General features: G+C 37.8%; 2 protein-coding genes across 2 annotated transcripts in view; one reads left to right on the top strand and one right to left on the bottom strand.

Moving 5' to 3' along the window:
• LOC139139174 (galanin receptor type 1-like) overlaps positions 1 to 12819 on the bottom strand; it is a 46576-nt gene that overhangs the window by 28621 nt on the left and 5136 nt on the right. The window lies entirely within an intron of this gene.
• LOC139139173 (cholecystokinin receptor-like) overlaps positions 4062 to 12819 on the top strand; it is a 46751-nt gene continuing 37993 nt past the window's right edge. The window contains exon 1 of the mRNA XM_070707984.1: positions 4062 to 4369. The gene's annotated coding sequence lies outside the window, so the exon portion shown is untranslated. The remainder of the gene's footprint in view (positions 4370 to 12819) is intronic.

Below are 12819 nucleotides of genomic sequence, written 5' to 3'. Positions count from 1 at the left end.
AACGAGTTTATCAATTAGGATATCAAATTTTGACATCAAATCATCATAAAATTGGTTATCCTCTATTTTGAACCTTATGGAAGTCTCACCTCAGAGTGGCCAGACTTTCAATTCCTTGAGTGATCGATCTTATTGGTAATAATACAAAAGTCTAATAATCTGCAAATGGGAAGTCCTTTACATAATAGCCCCACGAGTGATACTTGCACATCTAAGATCTGATATGATACGCAGTACAATTATATCATCCTATGCTTCACATCTTTTCATTGAGTTGCCCTTCCCCATACTTATGGGTTCTACAATGACCTGCAGCAGCATGAATAACCCCGGAAGAAAGCAAAATCTAGACTTTCTGTTGTCAACGAAAGGATTCTGGCTGTAAACAAATGAACCACCTAGAGGAAGATGTAAACAGAGAGGAAGAGGAAGAAATTTTGATATGATAATGACTATCATAATAATTGTCATCCCACTACCATCATGGTGATTCAAATGATGTTCGTATTTATACTAATGACAGTTTAATAATGAGAAAGATGATTCACAGGCACAACCGTTAAGTGTGGTGAACCATTTATTAGTAACTGAATATTTCCATCATCATTGAAGATAGTGACCAAAAGCATAAAATATTCCTTCAAAAATTTTACTGCAATCGAACATGTTGTAAGAGAAAATGACTGAAAATGACAATTGATGTCAAATTATGGAACACGTCCAATGATTTTTTTATGAATAACCTTATCGTCGTGAAAGAAAGAAGAATATTCAAAGAAAGAATTCTGATTCCTTTTATTTAAACAGTAATGCTCTGAAACTCTTCTCTTTATTCATTGCATTTCTGAATAACCAGAAAATGTCAATGGAAGCTATTGTAGGCTTATTGCATTCAGAAGACCGTTTGTGTCAATTATGCAAATTAGGCCTTTTGTATTAAAATAATTAGCATGCAAATTAGGTCAACCTCATTTGTTTTAGGTAATTCTTGCAAAACCTTAACAATTTCATAGAGAAAAAAATTGTTTAAATATGAGCTTAAACATTTATTTTGTCTGAAGTAGTGGAAAAACTGCGAATATATGCAAATTACTTAATTTGCATAATCTTTATTGTTCAAGACATTTAGAAAATAACCTGTTGAACCTTACTAAATTGTGTTGCAATGATAAAATCACTTGAATTTAGTTTACATGCCCAAAATGTGAGTGTAGCAGTCATTTTAAAGGCGATATATAGCTAATTTGAATATATGCAAATTTAACAAATTTGCACCCCTTAGATTTTCCTATACTTTTAATATGTCATTAGTGAGACCTTTCCAAAGGTCATGGTGAAGAAATAATTTCTGTTGCAATTAGTCCTAAGTTAAACCCTAAAATGACTGGACTATAGAGCTTGAAAATTAATATAGCCCGCCGTCCGTGACAATAATTCTCAATCGCAGATTCGTTCGGACTTGTCTACTCACAGATATCATTCTCAGAGACTCGACTATGACTCGCATATTTGGTCATAGAAGTAAAAAGCTATTTCACCTCAGCATGCATTTTATTTGTACTTTTCTTGAGATGAGGGGTGTCTTCGCTCTAAATGTCATATTGTTCTCACAAAGTGTGCAGTAATATTTCAAACGAAATGAAATAAAAAGAGGGAAGTCTCTGCGGTAAGGCGTATTATTTGGCGTGATGTCGCAAATTTATGAAAGTCCGGGAAGATTTTAAAATGTTGAAAGGTCCCCATGAATGAATATTGTGTCTGGAAGTTTTAAACGTTTAAAAAAAGAACAGAATTCCCATTTCTGATAATTAATCATGCTTGTTATTTAAATGTTGACATTAATGACTGCGATTTCTAAAGGGTATTTTATAAACATATATCCAATCATGTCGATTCAACATTGAATGTTTCAGGCTTGCCAGTGAACAACAGACCAGTTGGTAATACACCCTGGCTCTATAGTCTCGGGATCTAATCACGTGACACATTGAAATGGAGTATTCAAACTAAAGACTTGGTCCTTAATAAGCAGTTGATTGTTTGCTCACCGATCGTCATATACACTGACAGTCAAACATTGTTTCTCGTAAAGTCTCGTGCAGCGCCGAAAATGATGTAATACCATTTAAACGACAGACAGGAGGCATTTTATCATATCTGTCCCGGAATGCGCTATCGGTGGCGTCGGGGAAAGGGTGCATTTGAAGTGCATCCGGGTCATTGAAAGATAGCACATTATTGGGAAAACCCGGATGAGAACTGTTACGCCAAATGTGTATCCGTATTGAGGAATGTTACGGATACGATGATTGGCCCAAGGCTCTACATTTTCTCCTTTCTGTTATTTCATCTAGGCTTCAAAACCCTTTGCAGACTGATCAGTAACGTACAGAGCACTTCGTGCCTACTATACGTAAACTAGCCTACGGGTAATTACTTGAAATGTATGAAGTATTGCCGTCTTCAAATCTGACTTTAAATCTAAAAATTACAAAAAACCCGTATAGATCATGGCAAGATTTACTAACATCAAGTTAACGCTGTAGACCAGTTGTTTTGTCCCCCTTGGAATTTGAATTTCATACTTTGATTAAGGAGAAAATCTATGGCATCAGCTGTAGCCGAGAATAGAATCTAGCCGAGCCCTATGATACAAAGCCCTCTTCACGTTTTGCCTGCCCAGGTTGAAAGTAATTACTACCACTGCAAGGCGACGCCTTTTCACTCGTTTGAAACATTTCACCAACTGCACTTACCGTCAGATAATGGCATCTGTGCGTCAGAAGATAAATTAATTTTCACATAAGAAGGAAGTGGACTCGATTTGGAGATAGACGTATAATTGGCAGAATTTTCCCGTTCATTTTACAAAATTAGAATCATCTCTTTTCACTGAGCAGCGAACAGGATGATCAACATTGGGTTTCTGAATGTGTAGCACACGGAAGAGCGTCACACGTGGAGAGCATATCCGATGTAACAATCTGGTGTTCGATAACAACCCCGTAATGATGTTTCCAAGCGTTTTTTCTTCAAAGTTGATTTTTCACTCGCGCGAGATTAGACGTTGACTGAACGTGTGAAGACGATAAACAACTATTAGGAGTGTCCATTTTCCATCAATCCGCGTTAAACTATACTGTAATTGATGTAGAAACCACACATACACACATACACTGTATCTGTTACGCAATATCACAGAAAATGCAAGTGTAATTGCCTGTTGTGTCGCGACATATGGCTCTGAGAATGAGAGAGAGAGAGAGAGAGAGAGAGAGAGAGAGAGAGAGAGAGAGAGAGAGAGAGAGAGAGAGAGGGGGAAGAGAGAGAGAGAGAGAGGAGAGAGAGAGAGAGAGAGAGAGAGAGAGAGAGAGAGAGAGAGAGAGAGAGAGAGAGAGAGGAAACAGAGAGACAGAGTTAGACAGAGACAGACGACAGACAAACAGACAGACAGACAGACAAACAGACAGAGACAGTCTCAGAGACAAAGAGCCTGATTACACATGTATTTGATCGTATCTGGAAACTGTCCCCACAGATTTAGTTTTTTCCATAATGTTGAGTTACATTTTGACTCCACGACTACGGTTTGAAACAACAATCTAAACTCGATGTTTGTTCGATGTGAAATATTTATAATCTATTTATACTCTGTAGTACATAAATGACGTTTTTTATTTTGGCCATTTAGATTGTCAAATTCATCGAAAACGCATCCCTGGTACCGCCGTCGCCCACAGTTCTACTCGGAACACAGTGTTTATTGAAACGTAGGTTCAAGCTACGAAACAAACTGTGCTCGTATACGCTGGACTGTTTTATTGTGACACGTAGATTTTTTACACCTCTTCGAACCATGCAATATTCTATTGTCTTGATAGTGGATTTATTTCTGACGCGTTATATGTCGGGACATTCATTAGTTTTGGCAGACGGAGTTTCAATTAGCATTAAACTGTTCCTGTTTGTCTTGGCCATTTCACTCTCCATTCTCAATTGCTCTGCTAGGTAGTCCGATATTACTCCCCTAGGTTTGGTATATTTAAACTGTAAGGATTGCCTTATTGGACATAGACTGAATGCACTATATCCACACATTGCATTGAAAACGTCACATCATCCAGCAAGTCGCGCCCATTTATTATCATTTCGAGGGTTAGGCACATATTTTGAATATGGAATGTAGAAAACGCGGCCGGCACAGCTATGCTTAAACTCAACTAAGCCGCTGTTGGAGAAGTACGTCTGCACGACGCAAGCAACAGACTATTCCGTGATGTAACACCAATGACGACGACGGCTGACGATGGAAAGGGGATCGAAATTTCCTTTTCTTATGATGGGCTGAAGGAAACACAGCAATCTTAAGGTAGTCATCTAAATTCTTTTCACCATGTGTGCTTGAAATTTATGCATTTTATCCTTAATGTTAACATTACATATTGGCTTTGTGTTCATTTGTTCGCCTTATTTCGCTCTAGCAGTGAAACAAGTCTATTTGATCACTCAGTTCTTTATTTTTGAAAAAAAGGTACACTGTTTTACCCTGTCTTCAACTGCGGCCACTTAAAAAAGGAAATGGTCTCCCCTTTTTAACATGTTTTTTCTTTATCTAAGCGACAGTTCCTGACATCTTTTTCCCACACCAGAACACCTTCATCCGTAACAAGACTGTATGAATTATTTTACATAGTATCACCTTGCTCTTCTGTTTGACGCTACAATACACATGGGATGTAATCTAAGCCAGTTTGGTGCTTCATTTTGGCCAATTACTGCAGAAACCAGGGGAATCCGGCTTTGATAATGTGTTGGTTTCCGGGGTTATTATGCAATGAATAAGCGTTGATTTGCTTTTGTGGGAGCTAGAATGTCAACTCACATTATGAAGAGGTGTGGATTATCTTCATAATGTTTTCTAAGCAGACAGACGCATACTCGAATAGCCTTGTAAACCCTGTGAAACACAATCTGTATAATATCATTTCGACCGATTTGTTTGACTGTAGCAATTCAGCATATTCAAGACTTGATCATTATTGCATCTTTAAGAGCGCGTTCGATAATGCAGCCAACTTATTCACATTCCGAGTGAAAAAAAAAAATTTGACGTTACTGCCGAGCAATATTAATTGTTTGATCGGTGAACCAACTGATACTTGAGATATATGTCCGATTCAGCATTTTCTTGAAAACGCGACAAAAAAAATCGACATGGTACCATTAATCTTAAAACGGCAGTTTTTGCTATTTGCATTCTCAAATAATTGTAAACCTCTTTAATTCGAGGGCTACGGGTTTGTTATCACCGAGATACAGGGACGGAGTGTCAAATACTGCCACGTGGCTGAACGGTATCAGAATTCTGCAATCGCAGGAAGCTGAGAATTTAGCGTCTTTATTATTATTATTAAATTATATTGTAAAAGGATATTCATTTTCATGATATTGCTTCCCTAAGAGACATCTCTTGTCATCATTCATCACCCAGCAGATGTGTCCCCAGGACCCCGGCTTTAAAACTATGATACAAAACTCACACATACATCAATACATACATCCATCCATCCATCCATCCATCCATCCATCCATCCATCCATCCATCCATCCATACATCCATCCATCCATCCATCCATACATACATACATACATACATACATACATACATACATACATACATACATACATACATACATACATACATACATACATACATACATACATACATACATACATACATACATACATACACGTACAAATGCATCTACAAAGTCGTCTTATGGACGCATTTGTATGGTGTACATACATTCATATACAATGGCACTGTTTATAAAATCGTCTTTACTCTAGTTATGCATGAAGACTTCAGTGACAATCTTTCAACCATGTTGATGCAATCAAAATGTATCAACCATAAACACTCACCACGTCCTAAAGGTCAGGAGAGCGTTTCCAAAAATGTTAAGACTTAACTTTCCCTGAAGCTTTGCCCCTTTCCTTACCTGCATTAACATTTTACCTCGAGTCAATTTTACAATTTTAAAGTCTTTTCCGCGTCGTCGCCTATTACCAGAGCGAATTCCATTTTAACGCTAATGTCTTAAACTATAAACCTTTAATTTATAGGTATGTATCCCAGAGCCAGTTTTCGAGAAACGGTTATGACGGCTAAATAATGCCAAAACTGATGTATTTAATCTCCCAAAGATGGTAATGATTGTCGGACTGTTTTTGAAGTGCTCGTTGGTGTTTTGTTCGCGGGAAAAAGAGTTTTGACGAGCCTCTCGACCTTTGCCCTGAGATAATGCACTATGATGCTTTGATGGGCTTTTTGAAAGGGGATTTAATATGCCATATTACCCCTTTTCCATGGATACCCCGTCTGCCGGCATCGTATCATTTATTTCCTTGTAACGTTTTAACACTGTATTGAAGCCAAGCTCTGTCTGCATACCTTAGAGCGTATCTTCCTCTATGCTTTTAGGAATTTTCTCTCATCTCGAAGCTCTCGTCTTGAAGCCACACCATCTTGAAGCAACATTTTACTTTACTCAAACATTCAACTGGATTTCTTATCCATCGCCGTCGTATAAATGACGCGGTTTCGACGCACTGTCGCCACCATCGGTGTTACAATTTGACCTACCTATAACCAGTGATATTTCTGAGATGATATCCATAATAATGAACCTATCTTCTTCATACCTTATCTACGGCTAGCTTGACCTGGCTGCGATTAACGTCATGTTCAAGTCACATCTTTCCTCTGTTCTCTTCGCACCATATTTAAAGATACTGTAATGACAGCATGGTCTAAGATTGTAAACTGTCGCTAGTCTTACCTTGTAATTTATTCCGTGCCTATAGGATACTTCGTTTCCCAACAGTTCTGAACAATTTGACCTGCACTCTTTAGCATCACAAAACAAGTCCCTCAATTTGCTTGATTGTCACAAAAAGAGATTTGTACCAGCATAATACATCCTCCAGACGATGATAAGTATCAGTACACAACAAATGCACGTAACAGTGAAAATCGTCCATCCATCCTTGAATTCAGGTTTCGGAATTTACTCACCGTATGTCTATTTAACATTAATACCAAAAAATCGAGTTTCCCAGTCCATCTCTATACCTTCTCCGTCTCTTTGTTTTGCCTGTCCCTCCCTCTTTCTATTTGTTTATTCTTCCTCTCCCTCCCTCCCTCCCTCTGCCTCTTTCCTCCTCTCAATTTGTGAAACGTGCCAACCGTTGAGACATCAATGAAGTGTTTTAACTCGACGTGACTACTGTCTCCCCGTCACAAATAATACTTCTGCGAAGGTCTTAATAATTATTGATAGTATTTGCTGTAATTACTTATCGGCCTTGATGGTTATAAATAACAGCTTATGAGAGCCTTCGGTAATTTTTTAATGAAAGCCTAGTGTAGTATAGGCGTGTTTATTTCGAGCTCAAGCAATGTTTAACCTGGCAACGATTACTCTGGTTGAAAAGAGAGGAAATTGAAACTAAGGGAACGGGATTTTTGTCTGACTTTCAGCTGGAATCTGATAAGTAGTCGTTTTCTTTTTGATCTGTGCCCGACGCTCTCTTTGAGTCGAGCGATTGTAACTGATGTGGCGCTCACACCATCGACGCTTCCAGTGTTTCCATCGTCTCGACTAGAGTTGTGCTGTTTTAATTTGAATTCTATTAGACGTACATGATTTGTTTTGCTCCGGAAATTACATCCGTAAAGTGAACCGTGGTTAACTCACTTTTCCGTTCGTGTTACGTAATCATGACAGGTGTTGACGATGACACGATGCGACAAGCAGCATGGATCCACAATTATCGTTTGTTTGAATTGGGATCACCAACTTGAGCCCCATGTAGCCGATTATGTGAAAGTTTGTGCCTTTTCTGCGATGTTTTAGAACTCGAGGTGCATTTTAAAGATCATTAACAATGTTGAAGCACTGTCGCGTGTAAAGGTGCGTAAATCGTGATGCAACTTGCAGCAGTGAACATCGGCAGGATTAAAGTACACAGTAACCCAGCATGCGCCTCGAAAGTGAAACGCATAAACTTTTGCTCAAATTTTCTTCAGTGAAACTTTCAACCATTCTCTTACCAGATCAACAATAAAAATCAGGGGTCACCATGCAATGTTGGTGCTACAGTAGCAAATTACCCAACATTTACCGATATTTGAAATTCAAAATGGCCGCCATCCGTGTGTTCACTATATGATGAAGAATGACATTCTCATATTTCGATTTTCAAAAAACTAAGACGGTGAAAATTTTTCTTGCTCCAAGAGCTTTAAATGAACCCCCACAAGTGGTAGATCAGAAAAGACTGGCAAAAATTTGAGAGCACGAATATTTGTCCCCGAAGTGCGTTCTACCTTTTAGAAACAAAATTACCACTTCATACGCAGAGCTCAACTGTATCGCAAAGAAATTGCAGAATAATCAGGGCCTGTGTGCCGACACCTTCCAGTCGTGCATAACTGACGACTACACGGTCAACCACTTACAAAAATTGTATCATCCACAGAGATATTTTAACAACTTATCGAAAACACGTTTTCGATTACATTGAAAATGTAAACGATCAAATCATACTCAGCAAGAAAAGCTACATTCAATATTTCAAAACCCTCTTTGGCGGACGTTAACATATCTTTTGTGTTTACTGAAAAGTAGTATCCAGCCGGTGACGCAAAATATGACACGAAATCTTGACTTAATGGAAATAAGCAGATCTTCATGGATTCACACTTATTGAATTGATATCAAGATACGTGAATTTTCACAGACATATCAGTGTCTGTAGTTGTATGTATGCAGCTATGAATTATACTCATAAAAAGTCATATACAATATATATATATATATATATATATATATATATATATATATATATATATATATATATATATATGTAAACACACACGTGTCACGTGCATACATACATACATACATACATACATACATACATACATACATACATACATACATACATACATACATACATACATACATACATACATACATACATACATACATACATACATACATACATACATACATACATACGTACGTATGTACGTACGTACGTACATACATACATACATACATACATACATACATACATACATACATACATACATACATACATACATACATACATACATACATACATTCATACATACATACTAGTTATTCAACAAAATAATTCAAATCAGTTGGTAAAAGTTACGAAGTCTTAAAAACTTTTGCTTTTTCCATTCAGTGACTCAATATCATTTTACTCTCTCTCTCTCTCTCTCTCTCTCTCTCTCTCTCTCTCTCTCTCTCTCTCTCTCTCTCTCTCTCTCTCTCCCTCTCTCTCTCTCTCTCTCTCTCTCTCTCTCTCTCTCTCTCTCTCTCAGGCCATCTGTTAACAAGATTTGCCCAACGAATTTCCATTTGCTTCTCATCCCTTTAATTTTTGTTTTCCTGATTTGTCCGATCGTCCAGGTGTCTAGCCATCTCCGATTTTGCCGACATCAATGGACACTTGATGATATGAGATTCAAAAGTGAAAAATATCATTTTGCTTTAAGTGTACTAAAGATCTTAAAATTTAGAGGAATACATTTTGACACAGACAAGGTGAGACATGGTCGGACTAGACAAAGCAATGTCAACCGAAACATCTTCCAATGCACCGAAGGAATATAGGAAAATGTAAAACTGTTGACACACTTCAAAGATAAGGGTAAGAAGATTTCACTAGTCGTTGCCTAGGCAACAACTATTTCGCAGATCGATGACGGATTTCGGAAAGAGAAACGATCCCTTGAGAGGAAATATGATATCTCATGTTGCAAACATCGGCGGCCGACGACGTGGGCAAAACGTATTTCGAAAGCATTTGGGGCTTGATCGGTTGGTGATTGTGTTATGAGAATGAATTTAGCCTTGCACCCTGGAGAATGCCTATGATTAAGCAGATATCCTCCTACTCTTTGCATAATATTATATAATTTACTATTTAAACCACAGGCCCTGGAAAGAAAAAAGAGCCTATTAGAAAGCTTATTTAATTTTGACTGATCACTGTCTGTGAGTTATGCTGACTTAAGCAATCGCATTATAGGCTTTAGAGTCGAGAGATTACATGGAAGGGAAAGCAATATGGCTGACGGGTTGTAAATTAAGAGGGGTGGTCACACAGGGTGCAAATTTGTGAAGTTTAAACATTGGTAATGTAGTCAATCAGTGATGATTTGCCGTCTTTGTTTAACCCTGCATCGTTGACTTTCGGATTTTGTTACATCGAAGGGTGGTTCGATCATCCCGGTCTCCGTAAATCTTGATTTATGGCATCTTATGTTCGTTCATACGACCTTTAACGCACTGGCCCGCTTCCTTTGCCACCAAGCGGTAGCTGTGCAGTTCGTGCAGGAAAAAACAGCGGGAAAGCTTGAAACGCTAGGTTTCACAGGGCACCACTCTCAATCCCGTCAGCCTGGTGAGGATGATACGAGTAATTGTATCGTTTGCCACTGCGCAGATATTCAGTACCCGTTTAATTTCAACCATAAGCCGCATAAATTGATACGGCATCGTCTTATTTAGAAAGTGTATATTTTTGCAGTTTTCATGAAAACATCAAAGATCATTTGCAGATCTTATAATGGCGTACACGTTGTGGAAACTATCTACTTTATCTTAACGGATCCTACGATCTATCATTTCTTACTATCTTTTTTCTTTTATGATTGTATGTTTGTGCGTAAATGCCTTTTATCTTCTTATGACTCTACAGATTGTACAGGTTTTTATGGCCTATGCGTACCTAGATACTCTGCTAGACATAGACCTCTATTACATATCCCTTATTGTAGAGTTGATGTTACAAAAATGGCCTGATTGGACGTACGTCACGACTTTTTAATGATCTGATTGATAAGGTTTGCGATGTCGATGTTTTTGAAGAATCTCATTCAACTTTTAAAAGACATGTTAATTTGTTTTTGTCATTGTTTGATTTTTAGAGTACTTTTTTGTTTGTTTAAATTTTAGTGTAGTTTATCCTTGTTTTATTTTTTTGTCTGTAAGTGGCTGCCTGATGGCGCTGTTGATGATCAAATAAAATAAAATAAAATAAAAAATGTTGGTTTTGCCATGATCAATATTTTCATAGCGGTTGTAGGAAATTCAAGTCGTGACGAGAGGAAACACTTTTGTTCAAATATAGTAACTTACAATACCATTATTTGCCTACGTTTACCCAAAGTTCGCCCACTTTTCGCTGTTGAAAAGTGACCTAAATAACTAAGCTCCCCACTAAGCTGTGCAGTATCCGCGAAGCGCAATATTTTTACTTAACAAAAGAGAGTTTGACAGAACTTTAAAACACAGACCTTCCCTAAACAAAGCATTTCATTAGCGTCATCGCGGCAGTCTGGCTGATAAATTCGTGCATTACGTTGATTATACAGTCAATTTGCTGGTCAACAGGCAGGTCCTGGAGCAATCCTTCCTGAGCAAGCAGTTATTTGCGTAATTGAGTTCCCAGTCAGTGCAGGCCATGCAGTCTGCCTGCACAGACCCATTACGCTTTTGAAGTCGCCAAACAACGGGGCTAATAATGCAAGTGGCAATCATTATTTCAGATAGTCTAAAATGTTACAGGTACTCGGCAAAATTGTTAGTTTGAATTAGCTTTGATTGAAGTCATTTAAGTCAAATAGTTACAACAACTACGTGTACTGTGCCTTTTCAAGGTAGAACGCGTCCTGAAGATAGATATTTGGACTCTCAAACTTTCAAATATTGTTTTGGCCAACCTGTGTTGGACTCATTTTGAGGCTTACGGAGTAAATAAAGTTTCACCGGCTTAGTTTTTTGAACATCGGGAAATTTTAATTTAGAGATGTCCATTTTATATTTCAAATATCAGTAAATATTTGATAACTTGTTTTACTAGTACCAAAGTTTGCACGTTGACCCCCGATTTTTATTCTTGATGTTGAAAGAGAATCAAAGTTAAACGTTTGCTTGATGAGCGTTTGAGTATTCAATTTCCAACAAGTGGATATCTTGCATTTTTACCTTTTTTTTTCACAGAGAATTATGAAAGTAGCCTTGCGTTACAAAGATGTCGATCTCGGTTTTTTTATCCTCACAGTATATTGTGCCTTATGTAACTACATGGGTATTCGACGTATACTTTAATCTACAGGTTATATGGAAAAGTGAAACTATTATTTTTGAATGATATTTTTTCTCCTGTTTTTAAAACAAACGAAATAGACTACAAGTACGCTAACGGTGTAAGATGGAAATCCTAGTCTGTGAAATTGAGATTATTTAGCGCTCTGTACGAAAGCATAAAACGCTGTATGTACCTTGGTGGCCATAACATTTTACGGTAAGCCCTGAGAAGGCTCATAAGCAATTGAAATTTATTGATATGTGCACCACGTGACCGTGCCACGGGAGAGATCTGGATTATTTAGTGGTAGCATCGGGCGAGAGACGTCCGACGTATACCAGTAACGTGGCCGTAAAAAGTAAATTCTAGAGACGCCGAACTGTAAGGCCATGCATGAAGATACAGATATGATGCGAGAATGAGCGAGGAATGAATTATCATCGCTTCTAGAGGAATTAAGAAGTGATTGTCGAAAAAAAATTGTTTCGCCTTTGAAAATATAATACTCTATCAGGTAATTTTTCAGAGAAGTATTGAACAGCACCGCAAGCTGGCCAAGTTGAATTTTTATTTTCAGTGCCATTCAAGAGACAATCCTTTACTTGACTACTATTGACGTGTGTC

This window comes from Ptychodera flava, chromosome 8, assembly GCF_041260155.1.
Source record: "Ptychodera flava strain L36383 chromosome 8, AS_Pfla_20210202, whole genome shotgun sequence".
NCBI lineage: Eukaryota > Metazoa > Hemichordata > Enteropneusta > Ptychoderidae > Ptychodera > Ptychodera flava.
This window is presented reverse-complemented; position numbering and strand designations above follow the sequence as displayed.